We start from the raw sequence: 15,532 nt of genomic DNA on the forward strand, positions 1-15,532 counted from the left end.
AAGAATGAGAGAACAAGATACAGTCAGCCAGTTGGTCACCGAGACACATTACATCCTCTGGGCACTTTTTCCAGATGCCTTGCATTTTTTCAGTGTGCAGCCACTTTCCCAGTCCCTTCACTAGGGGAGTTCAAGGTTTCAACATCCTTGCACAATGCAGTCTTTGGGAAAGTGATAGGGATGTCCTCAGAGAGGGAAATCAATGCGGCGGCCCTGGAAGAAATTCAGTTTCCTCATTTTCTTGAGATGAATGCTGAACACCCAGTGAGAAGCATTGGCCCTGAGGAGCCCCAAAATGTCATTTAGAGAAAAAGAAAAATTATGACACAAGCAATCATTCAATGCTTTTTTTTTTTTTTTTTTTTTATGAAGTCTCACTCTGTCACCCAGGCTGGAGTACAGTAGTACAATCTCAGCTCACTGCAACCTCCGCCTCCCCAGGGTTCAAGCGATTCTTCTGCCTCAGCCTCCTGAGTAGCTGGGATTATAGGCATGCACCACCACTCTCGGCTAATTTTTTGTATTTTTAGTAGAGCCAGTGTTTCACCATGTTGGCCAGGCTGCTCTCAAACTCCTGACTTCGTGATCCGCCCGCATCGGCCTCCCAAAGTGCTGAGATTACAGGCATGAGGCACCACACCCAGCCTCAATGCTTCTTAAAATGCTGTCAACCTTACCGCAATTCTCTCTGCACTCAGAATGTGTGGGTGTGTTTCAGGGTTGCTCCTCACCACTATTTTCATAGTCTTACCTCTCCAAAGCCTGTGGTTATTAATAGTGATAATAATACTAACAATATCTTCCCTCTGAACCATGCACAGCATTTACATAGCATTTTCCAGATTCACAACTACATCTGAAACTCTAGGAAATAAGAATAATATGCGGTGGCATCTCCACTTTAGAGATGAAAACACAGAAGGTCAAAAGAGGTCCCAGGTAGCAGAGCTGAAAAGAAGGCCAAGGTGAAACTTGTCCTGAGATGTTATGTTTCCAAGTCCAGGGTTCTTTCTATATTCATGGCTGATATTCAGCCCAGTCTGTAACTCAAGTGACACCAGTCAGCTGTCATCCAGAGCTCGGGTCAAGGTGAAATACATAGAATGGGAGAAGTTCGTCTGGGGCGTCATGCCATCACTTCCGTGAAGGAAGTCACATCCATGTGCATGTGACTGTGTGTAACAAAATTATAATTATAATTATAATCTTTCTATTCACCAGCTCACTGACTACTGAAATAGGGTATCTGGAAAATCTCAGCCCTTTTATGAACAACATCCCTCTCACTTGAGACTTGGTGTCCTTTTCTCAGATCTTTCATAACTTGATTTACACTGAGAAGATATGAAAGGTAGAGTTATGTGCTTGCTCACACATGTGTGTGTGCGTGTGCATGTGCGTTTGTGTGTGTGTTTTAAAAAGCAATAGAATTCACTTCACTAGACCATAGAGAACAATTCTTAACATTTAATAGTAGTATTAATGGAGAAAAGCATTTAAATATGGCAAAGCAGAAAGACTAGAAAGCTAGCTGTCCTCAAACTATTGCCAACTTCCAATAAATGCCATCTTTTCACTTTCCCTCCCTCAGGAGCCATACCTTTAAGGGATTCTTTTTAAAAAATCTTTTTCTCATTGTATAAAACTGGAATATCTGATAATAAAACATTTTCCCCACTCTCTCAAAAATATGCAAGTAAAAAGGACTCCATTGCTAGCTTAAACCAAATAAAGTGAAACAACGTGAGTAAACAGTATCTCATTATTTTGAGGATAATCGTTTTGCTGTTTCACTTTCCACACCAATTAAGAACTTTGGATTAGACACTGAAGCTTGGACAGAGTTTTGCAGGCACTCAGAGTAACTCTTAGTAAACTTTAATTCATAAACCCAAGAGTGCCTGATACACCATAAAAATCAATTCACAAAGCACACTAGTTAAGAAAGAATAATAATAATTCTTGATCTTTTTTAGATTAATTACCAAACAGATTAGGGATATTGAATGAGACCATTAAGAATGCATAAAATGGAAATTCCACTAAGATCCTAATTATTCTCCCTATGAGAAGGGCAATGGAAGCTTTGGTTCTTTCCCTAGCTTGGCCCTAGGAGACTTTTCTTCCATCCTCAAATACATTTTCCTCTCAAGTGACAGGAACTGAAACAAGAAAGAGAAAGGAGTACAAAAAAAAAATAGAAATAAATAAAATACCATGGCCCTGAAGCAGACAGTCACCTGCTAAAAGCACAAATAAACCATAAAATATATTAAACCAATTGCATCATTTAGCCTCTTATTGAGGAGCAAGCAGGAGATTCTAATTCTAATTTATTCCTTGGCATATAATCCAAGATTGTCTTCATGTTTGATTCTTGAATAGGATTAAGTACGAGTCATACAGTAATGTCCGGTCAATATCATCTGAATAGTTCATAATAAAAAGAAAAGAAAAAGAGTTCTAGCATTCAATATGCCCTTAATACAAATCACAATGGGACTATAAAAGTAAGAAAGCAATTCACAACATGAAATCATTTGCACATAAAGCAGTGGTTCGCAAACATTATCATACATCAGAAACACCTACAGGAATTATGAAAAGATTGCTGGGCCCACCTCCTCAGCTTCTGATTCAGTAGGTTTAGTGTGGGGCCTAAGAATTTGCATTTCCAATAATTTTTCAGGTTATGCAAAAGCTGCTGATATGGGGACTGCTCTTTGAGAATGACTGCTATATAGAAGTTAAGATAATAGAAAATAATAAAGGGCCTTTGGCTTAGACCAAAGAAATTCATTAATGAGCTAAAGAATGCAGTTTCTGAATAGAGAGCGCTTTCCCTCAACAAATATTTAAGTGTCCACCGTAGGCTAGTAACTGTTCTAGATACTAGGCTAGTAACTGTTGTAGATACCATAGGTACAGTTGGGAACAAAACAAGCAGAGTCCTGTCCTCGTGCAGCTTAAGGTCTAGTGGGGAAGACGTGACGTGCAAGTAGTCACAAGTGCTAGAGGTAGAAATCATGGGACCAGGATGCTGTTAGATCTTGTGTCCAGTAAGAGCCTCTTTGAGGAGCCCTTTGTACAAAGGCTTGAGTTAAGTGAGAGAGTGAGCCGTGATAAGGAAAACTTTAAGAGTGTTCCACGCAGAGAAATAACAACGTTCAAAGACAATGTGTTTTGCTATTGTTGTGATATGGATTCACAGCCAACCTTCAAGATCAGTTTTAGCCAATGAAGCTATTTTTTGATAGGAAACTTATGTTCTCAATTGAAAGAACACAAAATATCACTTGCACATATTAAAAAGGATACATGCAATTTCTGGCACTGAGAAAAAAAAACTGAATAAGCAGCCAAACAATGGATTCAACAAATAAATTAAATGTCAATATAAAATATTAGTGTAAACTGGGTGGTGGCTCATGCCTGTAATCCCAATGCTTTAGGAGGTCAAGGCAGGAGGATCATGTGAGCAAAGGAGGTGGAGGCTGCAGTGAACCATGATTGCACCACTGCACTCCAGCCTGAGTAACAGAGCAAGACTCTGTCTCTGGGGTGGCTAGCGGGGGCGGGTGCAGAAACAAAGGAAGAGAAAGAAAAAAGACTATTAGTGTAGTGTTATTGAAAGAATATTATGTAAACATTGTTAAAACAAATGTCAGAACTATAGGCATAATACATACAGAAAACAGTGGAACATATCTAGATTTAATAGAAAGGATTTCAAAATGCAGTGGTGGAATGGCTAAACATTTAAGGTAGATGAAAAATGGTCATAATAAAGCAAATGATCACTGTCTAGTGTGGGGAATTCAAAATGGGATTATTAGTTTAATGAGCACAAAAATGAAAGAAAATTATCATAGATATAATTTGAAAAAGCAATTGTTACTCATTTCAACTGGATTGTACCAGGGATAGAAGTCATGTTGAAAATTCACATTGATTTCATGTACTTTTAAGCTACTAGAGAAGAAACCAAGAATATCACAATTAATTAGTATTTCCTTGGTTCTGAATTATGTGAAGAATAAGAAAATAAATTTAGAGATCAATCTTTAAAGTTTTAGAGGGGAAGCCTAAGATAATGACATTAACGTTGCTGGTGAAAAAAAATGTGTAGAAACCAGAATCTTAGCTGAAAATCAGAAAACATTCTTTCTGCCAGGTACAATGCATAGTTTGAATTTGTTACCAGGAGACATAAACTCTACTGTGAAGATAATAAATTTGGGGAATAGTTTTAACAACTATATACAATATTTTCTGGATCTGCTCAAAGATAGAACATATTGATTAAATGAATGTGACTTTTAAACCATCTCAAATACATGACAGGAATTTTGACAAAATGTTGTTAAAGCAATTAAACTTAAGTTTAGCGAAGATATGAGATGCATGAGGAGAGGTAAGCCAAACCACAGAAGATCCTCAAAGAGTGAGTCATGGACATTGGCAGGAAGTGAAACTAATTTTGAATTTGTGATAACCACAGCTATCGGTATGAACTGTTGCTTGCTATTAATAATATTAGCAAAATTTATCTTAAAAAAGTTATAAATTTAGTAGGTCAACTTTTTAATAAATTTTATTTTTTTAATTTAAAGGCAATTGTTAAATTTAAAAATATAAAATATGTTCCAAAAGTAATATTCCAATAAACTATAAGGAAATTCAAACATGAGGTGAGTCTACGTGACTATGAAATTGATGATTCACATACAAATAATTCTGAAACGAATTTCTATTTGTACTATTTTCTGGCCAGTATAGATCAAGTTATCATTGATCAATGTACTGCTATTTTTTAATTTCCTTTACAATATATTACCATTAAAATTTCTGAAGGAAAAAGAACTTAATAAGTACAGTTTGAGATCTAGATACTGCCATAAGAGATGATGACTGTCACAATCTAAGTGCTAGCAATTCATATGGGGAAATTAAAAGTATCATGTAATATTATCTGTAATAATTTTTCATATGCTAACCCATAACAATGTTTAACCTGATTCATAAAGTTCATGGTTCATTTTCAAATCTAATTATTCTTTCAAGTTAAAACTAGTAAAAACTATGAAAGAACTACAATGACTTAAGAAAAGTTGTGCAGTTTGACATTATTAATAGAAAATAAATTACGTTAAAATCTTCATAACAACCTAATTAGCAATTTTACTGAAATAAAGGCAGGAAAAATCATCAGCCCAGCACCATGTATTTGATAGCCTATCCTATTTCTGCATCTTTTAATATTACCTCTGCCATTTATTGTTTCTACATTGATATAGATCTGTTTCTAGGTTGTATATTCTTATTTCATTGGCCTATAATATGAATGTCATTTTGTATAAATTACTATGACTTTATAAATGTGTCAATCTCTAAGACAATTAAGAAGCACAAAGAAGATACTTCATGCTTCTTAATTGTCTTAATTATTCTTGTCTTTGTTCCACTAAAGAAATTTTAGAATCACCTTGTCAAATCTGATGAAAAACCTCTTGTTGGGATGTTGATTGAAATGAAATTGGATTTTTAAATTATTGATGGAAAAATCGCTATTTTTATAATGTTAACTGTTTCCATCCATAATGTGATATCTGCTTATACTTATTCAGGTCATTTATGTGGCCTTATATAATATTTCATAATTTTATTTCATAATCTTGAACATATTTTATCTCTGCATACATTGTAATATTTGGGATCTTTTCCTATTACATTTTCTAAGTTATTATTACTTAGTATATTAAGGTTACTAATTGTTTTAAGTTGATCTCTTGAGTCTAGCAATCTTGCTGATCTCTGTTAGTAGTTTTATTTCAATGTCTACAAATTATTTTAAGGTTTCTAAGTATATAATCATACTGCTAACAAATAAGTATATTTGGCCTCTTCCTTTCAAATGCTCATGACTTTTTCTCCCCTTTTGTCTTGTTAGACTGGTTAGGACCAACAAAATAATGTTTGTGAGGAGTAACTATAGTAGACATCTTTATCTTGTTTTAGTCTTCAGTGGGAAAGCTTCTAAAATTTATCCATTGTGTGTGTTTCTGCAGATTTTTGATGACTACACTTAATCAAATTAAGGAAGATTCCATCTATTTGGATTTTCTTTTTTTTTTTTTCAATTATTTTACTTTAGGTTCCAGGTGCAAGTTCAGAACATGTAGGTTTGTTACATATGTATATGTGTCCATTGGTTATTTTGATTTTCATAATGAATGAGGGTGGAATTTTATTGAATGCTTTTTCTACATCCATTGAGATCATGTATTTTTTTTTCTCCCTTTATCTGCTAAGGTGGTATGTTTTAATTGATAGACTTTAACTTCAATTCTAGGATAAATCCCTCCTACCTGTATCTTTTTTCTAAATTATACTGTGATATGGTTTGGCTCTGTGTCCCCATCCAAATCTCATCTCAAATTGTAATCCCCAAGTGTGGACGCACCTGGCGGGAGCTGACTGGAATATGGGGGCAGTTTCCCCTTTGCTGTTCTCATAATAGTGAGTAAATTCTTATGAGAGCTGATGGTCTAAAAGTGTGGGGCACTTCCGCCCCCAACTCCTGCCGCCATGTTAAGACGTGTCTGGCTTCCTCTTCGCCTTCTGCCATGATTGTAAGTTACCTGAGGCTTCTCCAGTCATGCAGAATTGTGAGTCAATTAAACCTTTTTTCTTTGTAAATTACCCAGTCTCAGTAGTTCCTTATAGCAGTATGGAAATGGACTAATACAGACTGAAATATATTGAAGATTTTTTTCATCAATGTTTCCAAATGATCTGGTCAATAACCTCATTTTCTTATCATATCTTTGTCCAGTTTTGTTAGTAAGGTTATCTAGTGTCTCAAACACTCTGTTAAAAAAAGGATTTGATAAAATTTATCTGTGGAACAATATGTATATGTTGTATTTTGAATGAAATACTATGATTTTTAAATGCCTCATTATTTTGTATAAGATACTTCTAGTTGTCTACCCAATATCATTCTCCCTTCTTTCTTGTTGAGAGAACCCTGATTTGACATATATTTGTTTTGGGAGGTATCCTTACTTCCATGGTGAATTCTGGCTAAATAATGACAATGTATTTTGGTATATAAGCAATTACTCCCTTATCTTCCCTGCTAACACTTTTCCGTTTGCACCTGTCCCTCCCATCACCACATGCACACGTCTCAGTCCACTGCCTGTTCTTGTGTGTGTATTTCAGAGCTCCTGCTCTGCTGTGATAGCAGAGATAATGCAAATCCCAGTACAAAGTCAGAGGACCATCTAGCCCAGTTCTTGGTCATGAGTCTATGGCTTTTTCCTCCTGCTTGGTCAGGGCAAAAGCTTTAATAAAGATATAATCAGGGCAGCAAGTCAACAGTAATCATTTTCACTCTCCTGTGTAGGCATGAGAGCCGCAGACAAGCCTCTCACTAAGCGAGCCCAGCTCAGGACTTTTAGTCATATTCCCCTGTAAGAGTCCAAAGCCTTATGGCCATCTTCCAGCCCAGAGCCCAGCAAGCCCGTGGTACCAGCTCTGCTTATCACTTTGTGTCTTTTTGTTATGGTTTGAATGTGTTCATGTATGTTGGAAACTTAATCCCCAAAGCAACAGTATTGAGAGATGGGAACTCTCAAAGGTGATTAGTTCATGAGGGCTCTGCATGCCTCATACCATGTCATGCCTCCTACATGACATGGTGGGAGGCATCATATGGTGAGAAAACATGTGAGAGCTGAGCTCATCCTTCATAAGGACATTTCTTCCATAACAGATTAATGACATTAATCTATTCATGAGTGCAGAGACCCCATGAATAGATTAATGCCATTATCAAGGGAGTAATGTCCTTATGAAGGAGGAGTTCAGCTCTCACATGTTTTCTCACCATGTGATGCCTCTTGCTATCTTATGACACAACAGGAAGGCCCTCACCAGATGTGTCCCCTCAACCTTGGACTTCCCAGCCTCCAGAACCATGAGCAAAATAAATTTCTGTTCATTATAAATTACTCAGTCTGTGTTACTCTGTTATAGCAGCCTAAAATGGGCTTTTAAATTTTTTGCTTCAAAATGCTTACCTAGTTTGTGGGGTCTAGTCATGTTTTCTGGTTGTCTCTTTCTACATTTTATTTATTTCCACAGGTTTGAAACAAAATGGGTGAGTCTAATGGTAAATTTACTGTCAGCTCTGCAAAAAAATGATTTTCAAATATTCTTTAGAATAAACAAAGTAACAACATTTCTGACTAAGCTAAGAACCCTAACAAAATATGTATTATTGCTCATTTTTTCCAGAAATCTATTATTTGAGCATTCACCTATCCTAGGCAGGAGGGTTTGGGGATCCTAATCACCAAAAAGGATGTTGTAATTAATAATGCTAGTAATTTCCTCTATTAAATAGGCTATATATTACTGCACATTGAAATATACATGAACTATATAATAGATGAACATGAAAAAGTTCTAGTTTTGAAGCCCCAACTTTACTAAATATAAGAATGGGTATCTTTTGTTCTTAGTCTCATGAAAGTTAGACAGGTTGAACTTTTATTTCTCAAGGAGCAGCCACTAGATATACATACCATGTTGACTCAAGCCCACATAAAACACATGGACACTTTGGTTTCTGAAAATGGATATGAGAGATCTCAACTTCATTCGCTGAAGCTTGGAAAACATGGCTCCTTTTTGAGTTACACTTCCCTGGAATTCTAAAGAATCTCTGGCTATTACTGCCAGGCCTTTAATAATATGCCCCATAGAATTACTGGTTTTCCAGTAAAGTTCATAACATGCTATTCTTCAAGAAATATCTCAGGTTGAAAATATCCCTCATGTCAGAAATGTTTGCAAACATTATATACTACTTTCAAATCTCCAGTTTCAGAGTCTGGTGCCATAAACATCTGTAGAGATCATCTAGTCCTGTTTCCTTATTGCACAGATGAATAAACTGAGGGCTAAAAGGGTGACTCCGCTTCTCACCATGGGTCCGAACCGAGGGTATTGATATCCAGTTCATCATCCTTTCCATGGTATTCTTCAGGCTCCTACCTTCTTAAGAAAGTAGCTAAGATAATTTCATCTGGTTGAAGCCGTAGGGCTTTCCCAGAGAAGGTAGGGCAATGTCCCATGAAATGAGACCAGTAAGCTGAGTTTCCAAAATATGTGACCTTTAGAGCTCTGGGCATCCAGGGATCAGGTCTGCCACTTTGTGTGCTTCAAAGGTGGCAATCAGCACCAGGTTTCCCTCTTTCCATTCCACTTTTAAAACCTGGGGGTTCTCTCCAGTTCTCCAGTTACTCGCCTACATAACTATTTGACAACATGTGCTTTGACATGTCTTCTTTTTAACACCTACTATTGGGACTTCCTTTCTGCTGAGGTAATTCTCCATAGCTTTGAGGTCTGCTACCCAAGGCAAAAAAGCGTAGTTGTTTCTTTTGAATTTGGTGGTATGGTTGCCTCAATTTAGCACTTCGTTTTATTATATTTTAATTACCAAATAAAAATTGTATATATTTATGTGTGTATACTAGTGGAATAATGAAGTCTAGCTAATTAACATATATATCAATCCCCTCACATGCTTATGATTTTTTTAGAGGGTGAAAACACTTAACATCCACTCCCTTAGCAATTTTTAAGTACAATTTATGAACTATAGTCACCATGACATACAATAGATTTCTTGAGCTCCTGTCAGTGGATTTTTGTGTCCTTTGCCCAACATTTCTCAATCTCCCACCCCCATAGCACTTCACTTTAAATGCACAGATACAGCCTGTTTTTCTAAAGACAATAGTTGTTTCATAATTGAGCTACTACGTTGTATTACTGAAAAGATGTTTTACCACATTCATTACCAAAAATAATAAAAGGCATTAATTGCCTGGTAATAGCCACTCCCTCATAAACACAGGAGCAAAGTTATATAAATTGATACAGATTACAGTGTTAATTTATTTTGCCACTGAATATCCACAGAGAAAAAGAAAGCTCAGGGGTAAAAATATGTAGTCATTTTGAAGCACTTGAGAATCACTGTCTTCTTAAAATATTTCCAAATACCAATAAACACGACTAAGGTCATGACTATATTCTGAGCACATGTGTGTTTGAAGAAAGAATTAGCTATGCTTAGGAGGATAGGCAATAATTTACTAAATGGGAAGAACTTTTCTTAGTGAAAGCCTACTCTGAGACCTGAGTTGTTCAGTATTATTTATTATATGGTCATATTTAGCTGTTTTATTTTTTGAATTATCTGGACAACTGCCAAATTTCTACTCTGACTCACTGTGACAGTACACTGCATGAGCCATATAAAATGACATACAATTTTTTTAAATTTACATTGCAATGTTTTAAATTTGTTGGATAATACTGTGAGTTTAATTACTTTAAAAATTGGTTGTCTCATCCTTCTCCTAAAGAAAGATGAAACAATAATACCACCTGGGGAGGTTTAATTTCATAGTCCACAACTGAACTTTCATCTTCAAATATGATGTGAAGCATTTATAGTATGAAGTTAAGAACAAAAACTAAAAGTGCCTTAATTGACGACTACTATTTGCACTTCCTTTCGCCGAGGTAACTCTCCATAGCTTTGAGGTCTGCTTTCCAATGTAAAAAGGACCTTTGTTTCTTTCTAATGTGTTCGTATGGTTGCCTCCATTCAGCACTTCTTTTTATTATGCTTTAAGTGCCAAATAAATAAAATAAACAATGACAGTGTAGCAGTCCATGCTAAAAATTATTCCATGCATGCAAAGAAAAACTTCCTATGAGAATTTTTCAAAAGTTGTTTTAAGAGCTCTTGATACGATTGACAGGACACCACACTCAGATGGATGTTTTCACCTTCGGTCTGTTATTGGTGTGGTCTTCTTTTAATCCCTTCAGCATCCTGCTGAAATCAAGTTTATAAACAGAAGTTTGAGAAACTTCTACTTTCTGAATCCATAAATTCCTCTATATCCCTATATTTTACAAAAGCAGTTTCACAATATGTTAGTTATGAGGTTTTCTCCAAACTGTGTATCTTTAAAGGGAAGCAAATGATAGCATCAGAAATTATAAGCAATTAGAGTTACTTTTCCAGGCAAAGCAGAGATGAAAGGCAATTTCTTCCTATTAAGAAATAATTGATATGTCTCTCAGACTTAGTTATGCATATCCAAGTATATCTTATATAATGTAAATTTCCTTCTAATTTTTTCTCTCTTGTAAAAAATGACAAGGCAAAATATTTGACACACATCTATTTTAAGTGTCCCTTTTTTGCTATTTGTATGTTACCATTATTAAAGGATTGGGTCATATGAATTGAATGTGTACAATCTTATCTTTATATAACCATTTCATAAAGACTCATTAAAAAGAACTCATTTCTAAAAGATGAATATGGTTTTAGTTATATTCCCCAGTCTTAGAAATGGGCACAAATGTTAACGTGAATACAAGATAAACTAAATTCAAAAGATTGTAATTATTTCACCAAAGCTAAAGTTGACATGTACATAACATAAAAAGAGGGTTTTAAATATGTAAAGAAGGAAAAGTTCAACATTCTTTTAATAATCATCTATATGTCAATAAAAGTAGCTTTATCTATTCATTTGAACTGACTATGAAAGATTTTTACCTGGAAGCACTGTTAAGACCTACTTAAAGTTGTATGAAAATAACTGAACCATCTTTTACTTATTTTTTTCACTAAGTCAAACTGTAATTCCTCCCCACTTAGTTTTTTAGTGAGGCTTCAGGATATGTAGATTTCTCTATTTCCCCCTTTTTTTCTTTAAAATTAAATCACCATGTAGTCCATTACTAGAGTATTATTCCTAAGTAACAGATCATGCCTGAAAACCCCACCTTTTACAGAAATGTTTTTAACTAATATTATTAACAGCTTGAATCCACAAAACCTTCTCAGCTACTCTCCCAAATCCAAACACAACTCCTGTCAGTAAAACATGAAAAAATGAGTTTGTGGGGGAAAATCTCTGAGGTTACCATTGTGTTTATCCCCTTTGGTTGGCAGAATAAGGTAGCATGAAATGCCAACTCATGATTTAAATAAACCACTGGCAAGGAAGGCCCTGGCTGGCTGCAAGTCAGTTCTCCAAATCAGCTCTATTCATATATCCTTGCTAAGTAGTGTCTTTGCAGTTTTCAGAATAAGATGACACAAATGACAGATAGATTTCAGAGATAATGAAATCAGCTAGTTTACGAAAGTGAGAGGTAAACCTTTCTGAAGAGAAAACAAGTATTTCATTAAGATTCTATCTTGAAACATTTACTCTTGCTAAAGTGATTTAATTTCACTTATTAACTTCAAGACTAAAGCTGTCTTTATTTTCACAGTATAGATACTGTTAGAACTGCAGAATAAAACTAGGATATTAAAAAGAAATTTTAGTGGAATTTACTTTCATGTAGCTCCTTCCTAGCAGTTCAAAAATTGCCATTAATCGATCATAAAGTGAAATTCATTTCAAAGAGAAGTTTTGATGCTCCCTCTGCCCAATTAAAGAGTTAAAAGCCAATTCCACGCAATTGGGAACAGTTTATCTCACTCGGGGCTTGGGGCCCAAATTCAGGGACATCTCACTGTTTGTTTTTCAGTCTTTTCTTGAGGAAGAGGACTCCAGTGGGAAGGAAAGAGAATTTTCTCAACCTGTAGCCCATTCCCAAGGCTCTGAATCAAAATCTAACTTCTTCAACCTTGTTAATGTGCTGGTGGTTTGAATGGCCGGGAGAGTAAAGGGGATCAAATTTAGCTGTGTTTTACTTTCTGCTTCAGCGTAGAAACAAGAGGCAATCTCAGGCGATTGAGAAGTACCACCCTCCTGTAAATGACAACTTTTCAGACATAGAGAAAAGACAAAACATTCTCCAATCTTTGGGACGTGTTTTAAAACTCTGGGATGTTTGTTTTTCTTCCTTCACTGTAGATTTAGGGGGAATAAAATGGTTTCCTTCCTAAATTCTAGATTGATGCTCACCGACCCAATTCTTTGTGTTCCTTCCAACTCCTGTTCAGTCCATACCCTCGCTTAGTTTCAGTGAGATTTTTAAAATTGTTTCAAGTAAGAGGAGATTGAGCAATGTGAATATAAAGCAGCCTTAGGCAACTAGAATAACATTCTCTTCAATTTGTTCGTCTAAAATATGCAAAATCGTTCTTCCTGTAATCCTTTTCGAAAATAACTTTCTGCTGGACCTTATTGGACTTAGAGAGGTTGTTGTAATTTTCTCTGGAAATTGAAGAAAAAAAAAAAAGGTAAAAGTCTTCCAGTACTATAGCCATAGTAAAATTTGAAAATGTCAATGTGACCGGGTACAGGGAATAGGAGGTAGCTACTCGAAGGTGAGCGAGGACAAGAGCAAGGTTTCCATGCATTGGCTGGACATGCTAGTGGAGCTTGCCTCCCGCCGCTTTCCGCCCACCAACCCCCATCCCCCCCGCACAACACTGCCAAGCCCAGGCTGCTCGAAAAGGAGCGGGCTTCAGCGACGGATGCTCACGCCCAGAGAGGCCCAAAGCGGAACCTCTGTGTCCAAGGAGGTACTGCGGGACTTGCGCGAAAGTGGGGTAAGGGACCCCCCGGGGCCTCACCCACCCGCCGCGCGGCGTCCCTGGCGCGATGGTTGCGTTGGCACCTGTACTCCTGCGGGCTTGGGTGGAACCGACCCAGCAGAAAGGGTGCGCAGCAGCGGCCAGCGAGACTGGGACCTGAAGTCCCCATCTCCCGCACACAGGAGAGAGCACTGTGGCTCTTCGGTAAGGGTTTCCCCCTCTTGCCCCAAAGAAAATGCTCATAGGCGGTTGTACCTATCTTCAGAAACTCCTAGGGAGGGCGCATTGGGATGGAGGTGGGATGGATGTTCTGCTTCACCCTTGCGCCTGGATAATCAGAAGCTAAAGAAGCCGGCGGAGTTCATCCAAGAGGCAGCTTGGCCCCTAAAAAGGTTTGCATGGAAATGTCTACAAGAGTGTCTTTATTGTCACTTTTCATTGATTACATAACTTTACATAGATTACGTTGTAGTTAATTAATGAAACTGTCGAATCTCTCAAGATGGCTCACCAGTTACAAGCAGTTGGAGACACAGAGCCATTTCCCATCTATAAATTGGGCAAAACCAAAACTGCAACCCTAAAACAATTTGGCTTAAAATACTTACTTTTAAAACACAAATAGATCCTCAAGGGTTCATTTATTCAGTCTTATAGCTTGACAATCTATAAAGACTTTCTGTTGTATTTAAGGTGGGGAATAACTAAGGTTTGAAATCCATGCTGCCTCTTTCTTGAGTCTAGACTCTTAATGCTCCCAACCTGTTCCCTTGGTCCTGGTCCCCCAAGCCTGGCCCGCCACTATTCCCGTAATGCCCCTTCCCCCACCTGACCCAGCCATGGAGATAGCCTTGTCTCAGTGCATTCCTAAACTTCTAGAACTGAAGACTCCACTGTTACACCCCCCTTTCTAGAGGGCTTGGTGGGGGGTAGGCTTGAGAAGGATGGGGAGAGTCGCAGGAAGGCGGGCGAAGCCAGCAGAGCTCTCAGCGAGGGCCTGAGAGACAAAGGGGTGAAGGTTTTATAGTTGGAGTGCATATATTTCCAGCTCTCCAAAATGAAACATACCATCGCAGCTGGTATTATCGGCTGAATAGGCAGCAAAATACCTCTCTATGTGCGGGTCCTAGCGTGCTGCTTCTTAGCGCCAACGAGTCCTTGTCCCCAAAGTTGCCAAAACTTTAAAGGACGCCAGCCAAGGAGACCCTAGCATGGAAAGCCAGGCGTCCGGGGCCGAGTAAAGCCTCCTGGACTCCTCGAAAGCAGCTCACACCTGGAGCAGCCGGAGGCGGGGCGAGATCTATGCGAAGCTAACGGGTTCAGGTGAAGAACATCAAAGAGAAAGGAGCAGGATCGAACTTTAGAGGGACTGAAGGGCACGGCCCAAGAGAGCAGAATTGGGCTGTGGAACAGGCGGCGGGAGGACCAGGTTAGAGGGAGCGAAAGGAAGTGGATTAGAGGACAGCGGTTACAGGTTTCAGTCACTGCCATTTCCCCGCAGAGGGAGCTCCTCCACGCCCCGGAGGAGTACCCGGACTCCCACATCCTGTCTGCAACGACCCGGACTCCCCAGGGGATTCCAAGGGACAGCACCGTCATCCCCACAAATCATCAGGAGCCGAAAGCAGAGAATTTGCCCTACCTGGGCACTTCTGGAAGCACCCACTCAACTCTACAGCACGAGACAAAGGCTCTCCTAAGAGACCTTTCTCCAACTTTCTTTCTCTGCGTGTATGAGCCCTGATCCCTCCGTCCCCGCCGCCTTCTCTCTCTCTCTTTCTCTCTGTCTCCTATTTTGTCCTGGGAGATTCCTACTCGCGGTGCGAAGCCTCGGATCCGCTGAGAACCGCATAGTCTCCTGCACCCTTGGCCTCATGCTTGTGGGAGGGGGGCCCCGGGAAACACACGGCTGCCCCTCCAACAGGCGTC

Source organism: Trachypithecus francoisi, unplaced genomic scaffold (genome assembly GCF_009764315.1).
Source record: "Trachypithecus francoisi isolate TF-2019V2 unplaced genomic scaffold, Tfra_2.0 Lachesis_group15, whole genome shotgun sequence".
Lineage (NCBI taxonomy): Eukaryota > Metazoa > Chordata > Mammalia > Primates > Cercopithecidae > Trachypithecus > Trachypithecus francoisi.